This window comes from Vipera ursinii (genome assembly GCF_947247035.1).
Source record: "Vipera ursinii genome assembly, chromosome: 9".
Classification (NCBI taxonomy): domain Eukaryota; kingdom Metazoa; phylum Chordata; class Lepidosauria; order Squamata; family Viperidae; genus Vipera; species Vipera ursinii.
Genome location: NC_139523.1, coordinates 12886341 through 12902277, shown reverse-complemented (window position 1 = coordinate 12902277; position 15937 = coordinate 12886341). Strand labels below are relative to the sequence as shown.

At 45.9% G+C, this 15937-nt stretch overlaps 1 protein-coding gene across 2 annotated transcripts in view; it reads left to right on the top strand.

Moving 5' to 3' along the window:
• Window positions 1–7292, top strand: part of AHDC1 (AT-hook DNA binding motif containing 1) — a 223576-nt gene extending 216284 nt beyond the window's left edge. For both annotated transcript variants that reach the window (XR_014493328.1, XM_083369846.1), the window contains one exon: window positions 5784–7292. The gene's annotated coding sequence lies outside the window, so the exon portion shown is untranslated. The remainder of the gene's footprint in view (window positions 1–5783) is intronic.
• Window positions 7293–15937: the final 8645 nt, after the last annotated feature.

Here is a 15937-nt window from a genome sequence, read left to right as displayed (position 1 = left end):
AAGGACCTTGAGAAAAATTGGAAGCTTACAGCCCACAGCTGATATTCCCTTTCCTTTCAAGGCTTCCATAATTGTCTCCAGACATCTCGAAAGCAGTCGCATTGGTGCTGCAAAGGCCATCTGTACGTGGGCGCAGGCTCTACAGAGTTAGCCCTTCCTCTTCCTTGTAGATGTAAACCTATTTATGCCACAAAACCTTCCAGTAGGTCTAACTAAAGGAACCATCTTTATTAGTGTACTGTTTGGGGACTTGGAAATATTTTTACACATCAATCATGCTTAACTCCTAACTATGGTGATTGTGCACATGCAGAGCTACACAGACATGCTTCAGAATATCAGAAGTCTCTTAGGCAGATTCCCTCTCGCTTCTGTCTTGCCCACTTTTGTCCTTTTGCTTGGGTTCTCGTCTTGGCCCAAGACAAACAACAAGCTAGAAGGATCTCCAAAGCTGAAAGACGCCTGCCGAAAACTCAAGAGAGCTGCAGTCAATCAGTGGAAGGCAAATGAGCATAGTTGCTGGGGTTATCATTCTAAACTAAACCATTGTTCTCTGGCTTTGAACCTAGGCTGCCATGTGGATCCAGCCGTATAATGGCCCTGTATCAGTAGTAAAAGTCAGAGGGAAGTAGTCTGCTAAACACTAAAGCAAGATGTGGTTTGGATGTGGCTTAATCTATTACGTAAACCCACCTATTGGGGTTTGTAAACTATTTTATGGCTTAGTATTCAACAAGCCATAGGCAAACCATGATTCAGTGCAATGTAGAAATCTAGAATGCCTTTGGTTAGCTCTGGGTGAGGAGCAAAGAGAGACAGCTACTGGCATCCTTGGTCTGGTCAAAACAATTTCATTTGCTTAGTCCAGGGGTAGGCAACCTCGGCTCTTTTATGACTCATGGACTTCAACTCCCAGAATTCCTGAGCCAGTTGAAGTCTATGAGTCATAAAAGAGCTGAGGTTGCCTACCCCTGGCTTAGTCCAACCCATAGAAATGGTTTATTGCCTCAAAGAGGTAAAGAATTTTCCCATAAGGGGGAGCAGAATTTATGCCTTCCAAGGAACATAAGAGTTAGGGCAGTGTTCCCCAACCTTTAACCATCTTAAGAAATGTGGACTTCAGCTCCCAGAATATTCCACCTAGCAATGATGGTTGGGGTATTCTGGGAGTTGGAAGTCCACACATCTTAAAATAGCTAAAGTTGGGAGACATTGTGTTAAGGGAAAGCTGTATTAAGCCATAATGTAGTTTTCTTGTTTGTGAATTAGCATGCTGTGTGAACCAAGCCCCAGTAAATTGTAAACTATACATGATGGCTCCTTACAAGGTGCTCGGCTGTGGGTAATACAAGGCGTGGTTTATGGTGGAAGCTCCCTCAGATGGTTATCTTAGTTGTGTGGAGAGTTCAAAGTCACTGGGAGAGGCTCCTGTCTCCACAGGTAGCAAGAGGCTCAGGACTAGGAAGCCAAATATAAAATATCTAGGCATCTTGCCAAGAATTGGGAGTTGGCAGGAGTCCATAAATACTGATCTCAAAATCCAATCCAGGAGCCAGATTGCTGAGTTGAGTCTCAGCACATTGTTCTAACTGTGGCTTCCTGGGATAACTGCAAAATGGTATTTGATGGGCTTTATACATTGCACTAAGCCACGTTCTGATTCAACAGAGTTAAATTAACCACAGTGGGCTTTGTTTATACAATATGCAAAGCTATGAGCCAGGGTTTAGGAACCACCACCTCTTGTTTCATACAACATTAAATAGTAGAAAAGTAAACCATGTTAGAACAGTGAAGGGCTTTCATGATCTGAGAGGCCCTTCAGATCTGTCAATGAACTGCCAGAATTCTAACCAGCATGATCACTGTTAAGGGCACCCAGCTTGTTTCGCAAGATAAGGAGAACTAATTTATATAAGTTTCTCACCGCCAGTGCCCCTATATCCATGAGGCAGATTGTCTGGTAACAGAACCATATTATGGCCATGTTTTTACAGGTCTCTTCTATATGCAGCTCATTCATCTTGGTGTAGAGTGTGGCCACCAATCCATCTACATCAGGGGTCTTCAAACTTGGCCCTTTTATGACTTCTGGACTTCAACTCCCAGAATTCCTCAGCCAGCATGCCTGGCTCAGGAATTCTGGAAGTTGAAGTCCACAAGTCATAAAAGAGCCAGGTTTGAAGACCCCTGGTCTACATCTTCCTCCCAGGTCTTGGGCCTGCCTAAGATCCAGAAGGTTTGAACTGGTGGTGTGGATAATCTAAGAGGCAAAGATGGGAAAAGGGGCTTCCGTTTCTTCCTAGAACATTATCAAGGCAGCCTTTCCTCCTGCTGCCTACTGGCATCCATTTTGAAGCCACTTCTAAGCCTCTTGCTCTCCAACACATACCTTTTGCAGCTCTCCCATGTTAATTAAGCTGAACAAGGCTGTCCTCCGTCACAGTCTCTATGACAACTGATCCCTCCGTTCTCCTCATCCTTTGACTCCCTAGGACGCCTGTCATTCTGCTTCTTCTGCCTGAGGGCCTCCATCATTTTTTCACGGGAGGGTTAAGTGCTCCATGCCTCTGCATTTTTATGCCTCCTGATCCCCACGTGGGTCAGCCTCTGAAAGCTACAAAGTCTGGTTTACGGTGTCTGAAAGAAGCTCTTGTCTGCTTCTGCTCAGACTGAAAGGCCTCTGTAGTAAAACTAGGGCTACGCATTGATTCAGTCTCACAATTGCTGGGTTACCCGATATGTTAGACCATCAGCCCATAAGGAAAAGTAAAGTCTGGCGTTCACATTACATGCTATGCCCAAACAATTAACATCAACTTGCAGTTTATTTTATTTTATATTTGTTTATCTTGCAGAATTTCTACCTCTCGTGGTTCTGTAGTTACACAAATTTTGGGTGGCTCACATAAAATTTTCATACATGCAATCAATTAACCCAATAGACATCATCAAAGCAGCACAAGAAGACAGGTCTTATACTCTAAAACCCAATGCATTATCACTCTTCCTGTTTAAGTAACGGAGCTAACTGGACTTCAGATGGCATTCTAGTCATGGGTCTACCCAGAAAAGGCCTCCCTAAAGTCTCCTGCTTCTCCAACATCCCAAGGGAAGGGGTTTAAACCACCACTTAATCAGGTCCAGCAGGCTTCCTTTAGAGAAGGTGGCCCTGGAGGAAGTCTGCACCCAAGCTTCAGAAGTCACAACCAGCATTTCAGTTGTATCCAGAATCACACTGGCCACTAACGCAGGTGTACTGATGCTAAAGCTGACTGCAGTCTATGGCAGCTAAATGTAGTCTCCTAGGCAGAGTCCATTGTAGTAATCCAATTATGAGATAATCGCAGCAGAAGTGACTCCTATTCTCAAAAAGAGAGACTTGGTTTCTATGTTTCTATCACAGGCTGGAATTACAAAATACAAAATGATGGTTTAGCCTAATCTAGTATAATGTAGAAACCCAGGCCCTGGATGGGATGTTTCTTCAACGGCAACTTTGTATGTTATACTTCTTTCTCAAGCTTGTTGGGTTTTTGTTTTTTTCCTATGCTGCCAATTCCCAAAAGCTCTAAGTCAGCACTGGCCAGTATTCTCATAAGGCTGACAAACTTATCTTGTACCAGTGGCAAAGAGGAGGGTAAAATATGATGTGGTTTATTTTTGGCTTAGCGTGTTGTATGTATGAAACCAGCTATGGCTTATTCAATAAGCTACAGTTAAACCATGATTCAGTGCAATGTGTGAACCCAGCCAAAACACCTTTCACAGGTGGTGTAGGACACCTGTGCCTGTCATCCTTCTTATAGGCTTCGCAAAGGCCTGATTCAGACACGTTTATGTTCTCTTGATGTCATGCGCCAGGAGGGTGCCAAATTCAAGGAGAGCAGTGCAGTTAAGATACTTTAGCTGCACTTGCAAAATTAGTTTGATAGTAAATTTTTGAGACTGTTTGCCATTACCTTGCTCAAACAAGTAATGGATGCCTGTCTTGGGGAGAAAAGTTTTTCTGTTTTCCAGAAGCTACTTTACAGTTGTCGGCATCACATCATGAGCTGTGGTGGCACAGTGGTTAGGATGCAGTATTGCAAGCTAATTCACTGCTCACTGTCAGGAGTTCGATCCCTGATCGGCTCAAGGTCGACTCAGCCTTCCATCCTTCTGAGGTTGGTAAAATGAGGACCCAGATCATTGGGGGCAATAAGCTGACTCTGTAAACTGCTTAGAGAGGGCTGTAAAGTATTAGGAAGTGGTATATAGAAGTCTAAGTGCAATTGCTATTACCCCCCCTAACCCAATTGGGGCTGGGCTGAAAGGAGTTGGGTTTGGCAATAGGGTGCCCTAATTTGTTACCCCCTCTGACCTTAGTTTTTCTTTTCGATCAAAAGAATTCTCCCATTTCGTGGCCACCCAGAAATTGATCCAAGTCTTTTGTCTTCCGTGCATTTTAGTGCAAATTTTCAAATTGGGGATTTTGTTTGAACCCACTGTTATCAATCATCTGAATGGAATTGACTTTCCAAATCAGATTGGAAAGCTAAAATGACCTTGATGCCCCTGAATCAGTCAGATACTGCAGAAAAGCTTCTGTGCATGTAAAAAAGAAACTTTTTTCCCCTTATATTGATTGCGAATATTGAGCCAGTTTGATTTTGCAAGTTATATTGATGAGGAATATTGAGTCAGTTTGATTTTGCAAGTTGATTTGGACTGGAATTAATCCATGTGCCTCCATTTACCATTTAGAGTGCACTTCAACGCTTATAGGTAAAACTTCAGAAGGCATTGAATATCACTGTTCCGGGCTCCTTTCCTTCAATCCAATACTATCCAATTGCTAGTTGAGATCTAACACCTCTGGAGGACACATGGTTGAAGAAGGTTGTCTTAGATTAACAACCTAACCTCCTCATTCCAGCTCACCCAATTTGGCAGTCAACAAGCCACACTGCAGATGCACATGTGGAAGGCACATAAGGCCAAGCACATAGACAACCAGTAAGTCTGCTGCTTTGGCCCAAGACCATGAGTTGCAGAACCTTTAATGCAAAGGTGTCCAGCCTTGGCGACTTTAAGATCTGTGGACTTCAACTCCCAGAATTCCCCAGACAGGAAGATGCTAGACTGACCTCCTGGAAGCCCTATCTGAAGCACGATAGGGCTTGTGTACAAAGTTGGAGAACTGGTTTGAAGTAGAAACACCAGGAAGAACCCCATGGATACCAAGATTTTAAGCCATGGATGACAGGAACAGAGGCTGCAGGCAATATCCTTTAGAACAGTGTTTCTCAACCTCAACCACTTTTAAGATGTGAAGACTTCAACTTCCAGAAAGAAGCATGGTTGGCTGGGGAATTCTGGGAGCTGAAGTCCACACATCTTAAAGTGGCTGAGGTTGAGAAACGCTGCTCTGGAGAGTGTTTCTCAACCTTGGCCACTTGAAGATGTGTGGACTTCCAACTCCCAGCATTCCCAGCCGGTAGGAGTTGGAGTCCACACATCTTCAAGTGACCAAGGCTGGGAAGCTTTGCTTTAGAGAGATCCTCTTTTGATCGTCCATAAGATGAGCAGCTGTATAAATGTTTTCAATTAAGTAAATACATCTAAAACCACATTGCATTTTAACTCTACTCTGAAAAAAGCAGAATATTCTTGTGATTGTCGTTCACTATCTACGTCCCTTATTTGCATGATCCAGTTGTGATGCTTTTCCCTTAGGCTGTTCCCCAGCACCATGATCTGCCTCATTTCACTTGCTAAACTTTCTTTATTTCTGTTCTCAGTTTCTGTTACCCAAAGGAAGAAGATCCGTCTGCTTGCCACCCTTGATATAAGCTTGCAACAGACTGGCTCCTTGTGACCTGTTTCTTTGCTGGAATGGGGTGGAAGACAAGGAAAGATCTACCAGCAAAGACCCATCGCCACCACCACCGACCAAGAGATTTCAGCAAGACCACGTGGAAGATTTGCATCACCTTTGGGGCGCTCTCCCCACGGTCCCTGGCTCCTCTGTCACTGCCCCTCTCTGCCCCCTTAGTGCTGGATGGATCTGACCCGGAGAAGCTTGCAAGTCTTCTCCATCGGAAGCAAGGAAGGAGGGCGGGTGGAAGGGAAACGGGCCTTTTCTATCTGCACAAAACCAGCAATTGTAAATACTTTTCAAAAATGTAAAAAGAAAAATTACAAAAGAGCAAACACCATGAAGACGTATACTCCCATACACACACACACACACACACACATTCAAAATCTGAAATGTTTTGAAGACAAAAAAAAAAAATGGGGGAAAAAAAGGAGGCCAGAGTCAAAGCAGGAGAGAAGCTAATTGTGTCGGATATGCACTGAGAAATCTATTTGCAGATTGACAAAAAAGTAACAAGAACCTATTTATTGTACATAATGTTTTATTATAAATCGTGAATTGTATATTGCATCTGTACATCTGCTGTGGTTTTGTGATGTGCAAATTTCAGCATGGGTTTCATTGAGGTTTTCAGTTGCTTTTCTATTGTTTGGGGGAGTTTTAAAAAAAATGTTTTGGGTTTGTTTGGGGGGTTTTTTTCGTTTTTTTTTTTCTTGGCAGGACACACCCAAAGACCCAAGTTTGTATTAAAAGGAAAAAAAACCCTAGGGAAAAAAATAAGACAAGCTACTACACCCTTTCGCTGAGGGAGGGGGGGGAAAGGGAGCGAAGTTTTCTGAGTTCTCATTGGCCACCTGTAAGCCCAAATGAGTACAGTATTCTCTCTCCTCCGCGTGCGCCCCTTTATGCCAGTGCTGAGCTCAGGATGCTTGCGTGCGCGTGTACGCATGCGTGCGACTTCCCGCTCTCCTTCCCCCCCCCCCCCCCAACCCCGGCCCACCTTTTGTCCTGCTCTCTATTCCCTCCTTTTCCTGTTTTGGAAACTTCCGTACAGCTTTGTGGATCGTGCAGAAAAGAAAAGGGAAAAAAAGGAGAAAAAAAAAACCCCACACCCCATCCTGTGTTGTCCATTTGTGCATCTAAATATACCAGCCTTGGTTAGTTGCTTGGAGACGAACACAACTCAAATCCTCCGGATTGGCACCATCTGAGCCGCTGCTGCTGCTTGCTTGATTCCTCTCCCTGGCCCAAAAAAAAAAAATCGTCTTCGTCCGGCCCCCGAGTCCCTCCCCACCACGACCACCACCTCTCTCTCTCTTTTTTTTTTCTTTTACTGCTCCCTCTCCCGCACCCCAATTGGTCTTTTTGTGTATTTAGGAAGGAATTTTTAATAGACACTTTTTATATTAAAAGAAACCTATATATTGAGTGACGAGGCTGCCTCGTGTGCTTCTGTTAGCTGTTTGGCTGGACGCTGCTCGGGGGGGGGATCTCGCGGGAGGGGGGAGGCAAAGCGGGGAGACTGCTTGGCGGGGGCGCTGCTGGCTGGGCGGGACGGGCGAGGCGGCTGCGGGGCTCGCTCTGGGCTGCGCCCCGCAACAGCTCCAGGGCAATCGAGCCCAGCTTCCCGGCTGCTGGCATCCCGGAGGCCGACGCGGCTGAGTTCACACCGCGAGAGAGAGAGAGAAAAAAGAAAAACTAGCCGAGCGCCGCAGGTGTGAACGCAGCCCCGGCGGCAGCCTTCGCGGATCGCAGCGCACGTGGGCCGAGATTCGGGCTACTTGCAAGGCAGCGGCCCTGAAAAGCAAGGTCTCTCTTTTTTCCCACGTCGACGCTCCTGCTCCAAAGCCTCCCACCCCTCCATTCGAGCAAAGCGCTGCCTGGTTTTCTTTTTTCCCTCCTCCTCCTCCTCCTCCTCGGTCCCAACTCAGTCCGACAGGGATGGCTGAGATTTCTCCTGGCCCCCGTTTCAAAGGCGCTTCTGACGGCGCTGCCTCCGGCTGCCGGACGACCCAGCCCGCCAAACGCCCTCGAGCCCAAAGGAAAAGCGAAGGGCGCTGCCAAATGCCTGCCTGCCCGGCCCCCCCTCCTGCCTCCCCGCACGCCGCTCTCGAGCATCCGTGCGGGGTCTCTGGCTGCGGAAGAAGGCGAGAAAGAGGCTTCGGTGCACGCGCGAGCGCAGCGTTGATCCCAAGCGGAGTCTCCCCGCTGCAACCTCTGCCTGGTGCGTGAAGAAAGCGAGTCGGGGAATTGCGGTGTGTGTGTGTAGGGCAGGGGTCGGCAACCTCGGCTCTTTTATGACTCGTGGATTTCAACTCCCAGAATTCCTGAGCCAGCTATGCTGGCCCAGGAATTCTGGGAATTGAAGTCCACGAGTCATAAAAGAGCCGAGGTTGCCGACCCCTGGTGTAGGGGGATGGGGGAGGGGATTTGCCTTAACATGGTTTCCAGTTATAGCTGAGGGTGGTGCCTAACTCCTGCATTCCCCCCCGCGCCCGTCGCATGAGAGGTGGTAGCTGTTAGCTTACAACACAAGCGAATTCTTCCACATCCGTGAACTCGGAACATTCTTTCACCTTTCTCACTTGTCCGCCGGAAAAAGTGCTCTGGGGAGTTTTGGTGGGGGTGAGGTTAGAAGCGTTAAGACTTTAAGGGGCTGCTTTATGCTAGTCTCAGGCTACGCTGACCCAACATACTCAGGCCTGACTGTAACCCGGTTAACTTGGTTAAGGTTAACCCTACTGGGGAAGTTCAGGCAATGCACCGTTACCGTAAAGTAATCGAGTCTCTTTCACACAACATAGGTAAAGGTAAAGGTTCCCCCGCACATGCATGCTAGTCGTTTCCGACTCTAGGGGCCGGTGCTCATCTCTGTTTCAAAGCCGAAGAGCCAGCGCTTGTCCGAGGACGTCTCCGTGGTCATGTGGCCGGCATGACTACACGCCAAAGGCGCACGGAACGCTGTTACCTTCCCACCGGAATGGTCCCTATTTTTCAACTTGCATTTTTACGTGCTTTCGAACTGCTAGGTTGGCAGAAGCTGGGACGAGTAACAGGCGCTCACTCACACAACATACAAAGCTGCAAAAAACAGTAGTTTAATTCAGGATGTTGGGCAAAGGCAGCCAGGTTTGTAACTGACCTGCTTAGGTGCACTGCAGGAACCTCTGGGTTTCCCCCCCCCCCCGCTCCCTCTATAAAATGTGACACAGAACCCAGAACCATCCATAGTGGACCACAGGCCTTATACCTTTAAGCTATGGAGATTCTATGGCGAGTGTTGCACAAATGTTTCAAACTTTTTTCAAAAAAACTTTTCTAGGCTTCACCCCAGGGAGAAAATTTACCTGATTGTCCCATTACTCTTTTAAGGATACTAATAGGACTATGAGGGACGCGGTGGCTCAATGGGTTAGGACGCTGAGCTTGTCGATCAGATGGTCGGCAGTTTGGCGGGTCAAATCCCAAGTGCTGCGTAACAGAGTGAGCGCCTGTTACTCTTCTGCCAACCTAGCAGTTCGAAAGCATGTAAAAATGCAAGTAGAAAAATAGGGACCACTACAGTGGGAAGGTAACAGCGTTCTGTGCGCCTTTGGCATCTAGTCATGCCGGCCACATGACCACGGAGACGTCCTCGGACAAGCACTGGCTCTTTGGCTTTGAAATGGAGATGAGCACCGCCCCCTAGAGTCGGAAACGACTAGCACGCATGTGCAGGGGAACCTTTACCTTTTAATAGGGATATCTGGATGCAAAACTCTAGACCACCACTAGATGGTAGATTTCTGGCTCTCATTGCTGCCATCTAGTGGTGGTGTAGAGCACCGCAGCCCCAATGTGATGAGCTACATGTTGACTTGTTTTTTGAGAGCATTTGGACAGGTTGTGAACATAAATATGATAGTAAGATAGCCTTTATTGTCATTTTTTTTACTGTGGGCACATTGGCACACATTAAAAATGAAATTCTGTTGCCTGCTCTCAAAAGCGTACATATACATAACACATATAAATGTGCTATGTACAACACATGTACATATCTACACCCTTACATATAAATACATACAAATATTAATCACTGTCCATCTTGAATACATAGCGGAAGGAGGAAGCTTGAAGGGCTTCCTCTTTCAGGACTGTCATCTGACGATACTGATGATCTTACTGGGCATCAGAACTTTGTAAAAAAAAATGCCCATAGTTTACTCTCATTCCCTAAATCTCTTTTCTTGCTTGAATCATTGATTAAGACCTCGTGTTGGGAGATCACTTCTCTGAAAGGATTTCGAAGGTTCCCCAAAGCTGCCTCGACAGAACCGTGTCTTTCATTGGGCCGTTTCCAAACGCCTGCCTGTTTTCTGTATGAGCTGGCTCCCTTCATAGTCCTGAGTGCCAGGCAGAAAAATTATCCGTTTTTTTCCTCTGCTGGTCCTCATCTAATATGATGAAAGAGTAACGGCCTTAGAAACTCTTCCAAATGAGGAATTCGGGAAGAATCCTCAGGAGTTGAGGAGGCCGCCTTACTAAGACTTAGAAACAAGATGGCTAAAATGAGAGGCTTTGAGTGTGGAGGTCCTCCTGCCTTTCATCGTATAGTTGTGATTCCAGCAAGCTGCAGCCTCTCTGTCTTCCCGCATTTCCTTTCACTCCCAGAATCTTTCTATTGGGCCTCTTTTCCTCAGCAATATTATGATCCCCCTTGAAAGGGCAGCATCGCCCTTGAGGAATCACTGGGGTCTTCCTCCTGGAGAAACACAGAGCAGAAATTATCCGTACAGCTCCGTTGCCCACATATTTGGTGGAGAATTTCCAAAGGCCATCTGTGCCCTGGCCTATTTAAGTCAAGTGTGCCTGTCATTTGCACAAGTCCCCGTGGGCCAAGGGTGGCAGTCCTCCCTGATTGAGGGGACCCGATAGCATTGGAGTGGACATAAAATATGGCAGGCAGCTGAGGTTGGGGGTGGCAGCGGAGGGCGGCGGATCTGGCATTTTGCACAAAGGACAAGCTTCCTTCTTTTAATTTCCAGCCTCAAAATAGAATGGGGCCTCTGCAAAAAAACACTCAGGCATCAGCAGAACTCCATGGGGAATATGCGCCATAAGCCATAATCGCAGAGGAGTTACCACAGGCTCCTTGTCATGCTGTATAAACTCGGCACTAAGAGGGTGTAGGTGGGGATTTGCAGAAAGTGGCTGGCTCAGATAATGAATGCAGAGCTAACTCCCTGGTCTCCGTATTCTTCAAAGGGTAGGAACGATGCTGGTTTCCCCTCCTCCCCCTCATCACCGTGCAGGAAGGGTCACACGGCTGTGCCAAGCAAACTAGAAAAACTTGCCCAAGTTATGTTGCAAGGCCCGGCATGCTTTTTAAATCCAGCCACCTCCCCTCGGTGTGCATACCAGAGTAGGGAGGGGTGAGAATGCTGCTTGATTGTTTTAAAAATAAGACACTGCCAAACTTTGCAGATTTGTTCATAAATTGGGCCAGTAAGAATATGAAGGTGGGGAATTCAAAATTGGATTGGTCTAGCAGGTGGGGTGGTGGTGATGGTAGCCATGGTGTTAAATTAAATTAGGATGCATTCATTTGGTTTGGCAGAGTTGAATTAGAGGTGCCATTTTTCTCAAACAGCCTCTTTGTCTTTAGAGACCTGGCCCTCTGCAAGGTCTGCCTGTGAAATTTGGCACCTTTCACATTTCTTTCTAAACCAGCTGTGGAAAACAAGGGGAAAAAACCCACAAAACCAGTATTTGGACCTGCCCAATGCTGGAAATCAAGAGCTAAGTAGGTATTTTAGTTGTGTGCTATTATTATATGCCCAGTTGCTTTTCTGAACTCCTGGTCTGAACAAGATATACTTTACAATGCCTTGGTAAGGCCACACTCGGAATGCTGGATCCAGTTTTGGTCAGCAGGATGTTAAAAAGATGTTGAGACTCTAGAAAGAGTACAGAGACGAGCAACAAAGATGATTAGGGGACTGGAGACTAAATTATATAAGGATAAGTTGCTGGAATTGAGTATGTCTAGTTTAATGAAGAGAAGGACGAGGGGGGACATGATAGCAGTCTTCCAATTTCTCAGGGGCTGCCACAAAGAAGTAGGAGTCAAGCTATTCACCAAAGCACCTGAAGGTAGGACAAGAAGCAACAGATGGAAACTAATCAAGGAGAGAAACAACCTAGAACTGAGGAGAAACTTCCTGACAGTTAGAACAATTAACCAGTGGAACAACCTGCCTCCAGAAGCGGCGAATGCTCCAACACTGGAAGTCTTTAAGAAGAGACTGGACAACCATTTGTCTGAAATGGTATAGACTAGAGTCTCCTGCCTAAGCAGGGGGTTGGACTAGAAGACCTCCAAGGTCCCTTCCAATTCTGTTATTCTCTTCTATCTTGTTATGCAGCAAGTGTAGGTCCTGAGCAATGGAATATCTTTTTTAAATGGGGCATCTGTTGGGATGCTATGAGATCAGCACCCAGTCTGGGCTTACAGGATTTTGGTGAGGCCAGGAGTCCATACGAAACACTGGGCTTAATTCTCCTGTTGTTGAAAATGGATGAGATGCTAAAAGTGTATTTATTTTACTGCTTCAAAATCCAGGAAGCCAGCCTTGTTGTGTTCAGAATCTGTCCCTTCGGAGAATGAGGCCTGCCTGCTTTGCCGATGCTCCCCACCTGAAGGTGCCACTTGTCATCAACTTAGAGATTCTCTCACTCCTGATTGGTGTCTGCAGGAGGACAGAACAAGTAATCCTCAACTTACAACTATTTGCTTAGGGACCAAAGTTTCAATGTCATTGAAAAAAAACAGTAGTTGTACTTAACAACCATCATAGCATGATGTCGTATGATGAAAATTCAGGTGCTTGACAGTTGCAGCATCTCAGGGTCACATGATCCCCATTGGTGACCTTCCCAGCCAGCTTCCGACAAGCAAAGTCAATGAGGGAGGCTGGATTCACTTTAACGGCCACTGCAGTGATTTGCTTAACAACTGTGGCAAGGTCATAAAATCAGGGGCTACTGACTTGACAACCGACTTGCTTAACAATGGAAATTTGGGTCCCAATTGTGGTCATAAGTCAAGGACTACCGGTATCCCCGTTACTCAACTTCATTCACAGCCCGCTCCCCTTGCTGCTCTAGGGAACGGAGGAGCTGGTTTCCAATGGATCGACTGACTGTGGGTGGAGAGGTGAAGGAATGATAGACGAATCCCCTTAATATCTGACTGGTGCATAGGCCATTTTGAAATGCTGGCTCTGGTATAGGCTGCACAAGGCCTCAGGCTACTTTTGAACTTCCTCCCACAACTTCCTCCCATACAGCTGTTGCCAGAACTTATTCTGTCTTTCCCCCCCCCCCCCAAAAAAAAACCTGAAGGGAAAAAGACACCGAAAAAAAGTCTGACGTAGAGAAAAAGAGAGTCTGGAGAGCAAGAAGCAATAAAGGAGATTGTGTCTGCAGGAGGGAAAGGAGACAAGGGTGGTAAAGAGTTTGGAAAGCAAATTATCTGAGGAGTGGTTGAAAAACCAAGATATGTTCCGCCTGGAGAAAGCTAAAGGGAAACATGGGCGCAATAAATATCCAAAGGCCTGAAGATAAAGCTGAGTTCCCCTTTGTTGGATCAGGGGGTAAGATTAGGATCTAAAATGGAAATTGTAGGAAGCGGATTTGGGCTAAATTTTAGAAGAAACCACCTAACGGTAACAGTTGTTTGAAGGGGGCGTGGGCTGCTTCCTGTGTGTGTATGTGTGTGTGGGGGTCTTCTGTGTGGGAGGCATTTCAGCAGAGGTTGGTCTGCCTTTTCTCAGACCTTGCATTAATTATCTTAAGAGTATCGGCGAGCTTTGATGTGGTCCCTTTCAGTTGTCACATATGCTTTGAGGAGGGTTGCCCCTTTCTTGGAAAGAAAAAAAAAGCTTAGAAACTTAATACGTAGCTCTCAAGTAGGATGAGTCACATAAGCTATACTTGCGTAATTCTGAAACCCATGGTTAGCTGGCTTATGGTTGGCTGAATTGCCCCAATTGCTTGGGGTTTCAGAAACGCTGAACTAGAGCAGCCATGAAGGTCTTGGGAAATGAAGGGTGCTTGGTGCTCTCCGAGCTTGGTTGTAAAACCCAAATATTCTCCTTTATCCGTCTTCAAATAGACATTCAGATGCCAAAGTGTCTAGACAGCTACAGAGATCCAAATTGTGCAAGCAATGCTGTTCCCCTTGACACTCTATGGAAATGAAAGTTGGAGTTTGAAGAAGCAAGCTAGGAAGAGTATTGACATGTTTGAACTTTGGTCTTGGAGAAGACTCTTGAGAATACCATGTACAGCCAAGAAAACACACCTAATCATTAAACAAATCTACTCATTGAACACATCAATCCAGAGTTCTCACTTGGGCCACCAAGGACCAGGCTCAAATTATCCTACTTTGGAGACATGGTGTGAAGACCTGGCTGGCTGGAGGAGGCTTTAATGCAGGAAAGTGGAAGGCAAAAGAAGAGGAAGAGGACCAGCAGCAAGGTGGACGAACTGTTACAGAGACGAAGGGAAAACCACTGGAAGAGCCGAAGGACCAGATTAGTGACAGGTTGTCATGGAGAAAATCTATGTGATCACTAAGAGTTGACAATTAGTTCATGGCACGTAATCAATCAAATCAACCACAGAGACTGGGATCCTCAAACCCACAGAGTAAGCAACCAGAGGCCTTGCCAAGATGCAAGGGCACAGTTGTGCAAGGGCACAAACCAGGAGCTGATGTTAAAATTCATAATCTACTCCACCTCCCTGGCAAATAGATGGGGAAGAAATGGAGGTAGTGACAGATTTTATTTTCCTGGGCTTCAAGATCACTGCAGATGGGGACTGCAGCCAAGACATTAAAAGACGCTTGCTCCTGGGGAGGAAAGCCATGGCAAATCTAGACAGCACACTAAAAAGCAGAGACATCACCCTGTCAACAAAAGTGCGTATAGTCAAGGCTATGGTCTTCCCAGTTTCAATGTATGGCAGTGAAAGTTGGACCATAAGAAAGGCTGAGCGCCAAAGAATTGAGGCCTTTGAACTATGGTGCTGGAGAAGACTCCTGCGAGTTCCTTGGACTGCAAGGCGATCAAACCGGTCAGTCCTAGAGGAGATCAACATTGACTGCTCTTTAGAAGGCCAGATCCTGAAGCTAAAACTCAAATACTTTGGCCACCTGATGAGAAGGAAGGACTCACTGGAGAAGAGCCTAATGCTGGGAAAGGTTGATGGCAAGAGAAGAAGGGGATGACAGAGAATGAGGTGGCTGGATGGAGTCACTGAAGCAGTAGGCATGAGCTTAAATGGACTCCAGAAGATGGTAGAGGACAGGAAGGCCTGGAGGAACATTGTCCATGGGGTCGCGATGGGTCAGACACAACTTTGCAGCTAACAACAACTCCCCCTCCACCTCCAAAGTTTGCCTTTGAATTCAGTAGGGTTTACTTCAGAACAGGCATGCATAGGCATACATTGTTAGTTTTTTGTTTTGGGATAAAAAAACTTCTGCAGTTACTTTAACTGATTGTTTCTAGATTACAACCTGAAGCAAAACTGAACAGAGTTTCACCTTATCCTTTACTGTAGGATCAGAGGTTAGGGAAGAAAATGCCCCATTTTGCATTTTAATGCAAAACTAACTAATCAGTATTTCCCCAAAGCATATGTAAACCGAGATGCAATTTTCAGACTTTGCAAAACAACCTTCAGTGTGTAGAAAAACTGCCTGTTAGGGGGAAAAGTTTGAACAGAAAATGTGAAGATCAGTGAAAATAACATAGTAAACCTCCATTATGTAAGGGAAAATTGCTTGTAAATAGATGCACATTAACCAACCTTGCATGCCAAAATAGGTCACTTTGGGAGAAAGTTGCTCAAAAATGCATATGCATTTTTGTGCAGACTTTTTATTCCTATGAGGCAAAAATAACCAAAACTGGATAAAAAAGGGGAAATAGAGAAAAGTTGAAATTGACACATTGATTTCCTAAGGCTAGCCAGAATTCTCAATTCATCATTGAACACTTCCACCATTAGTAAAAGCAC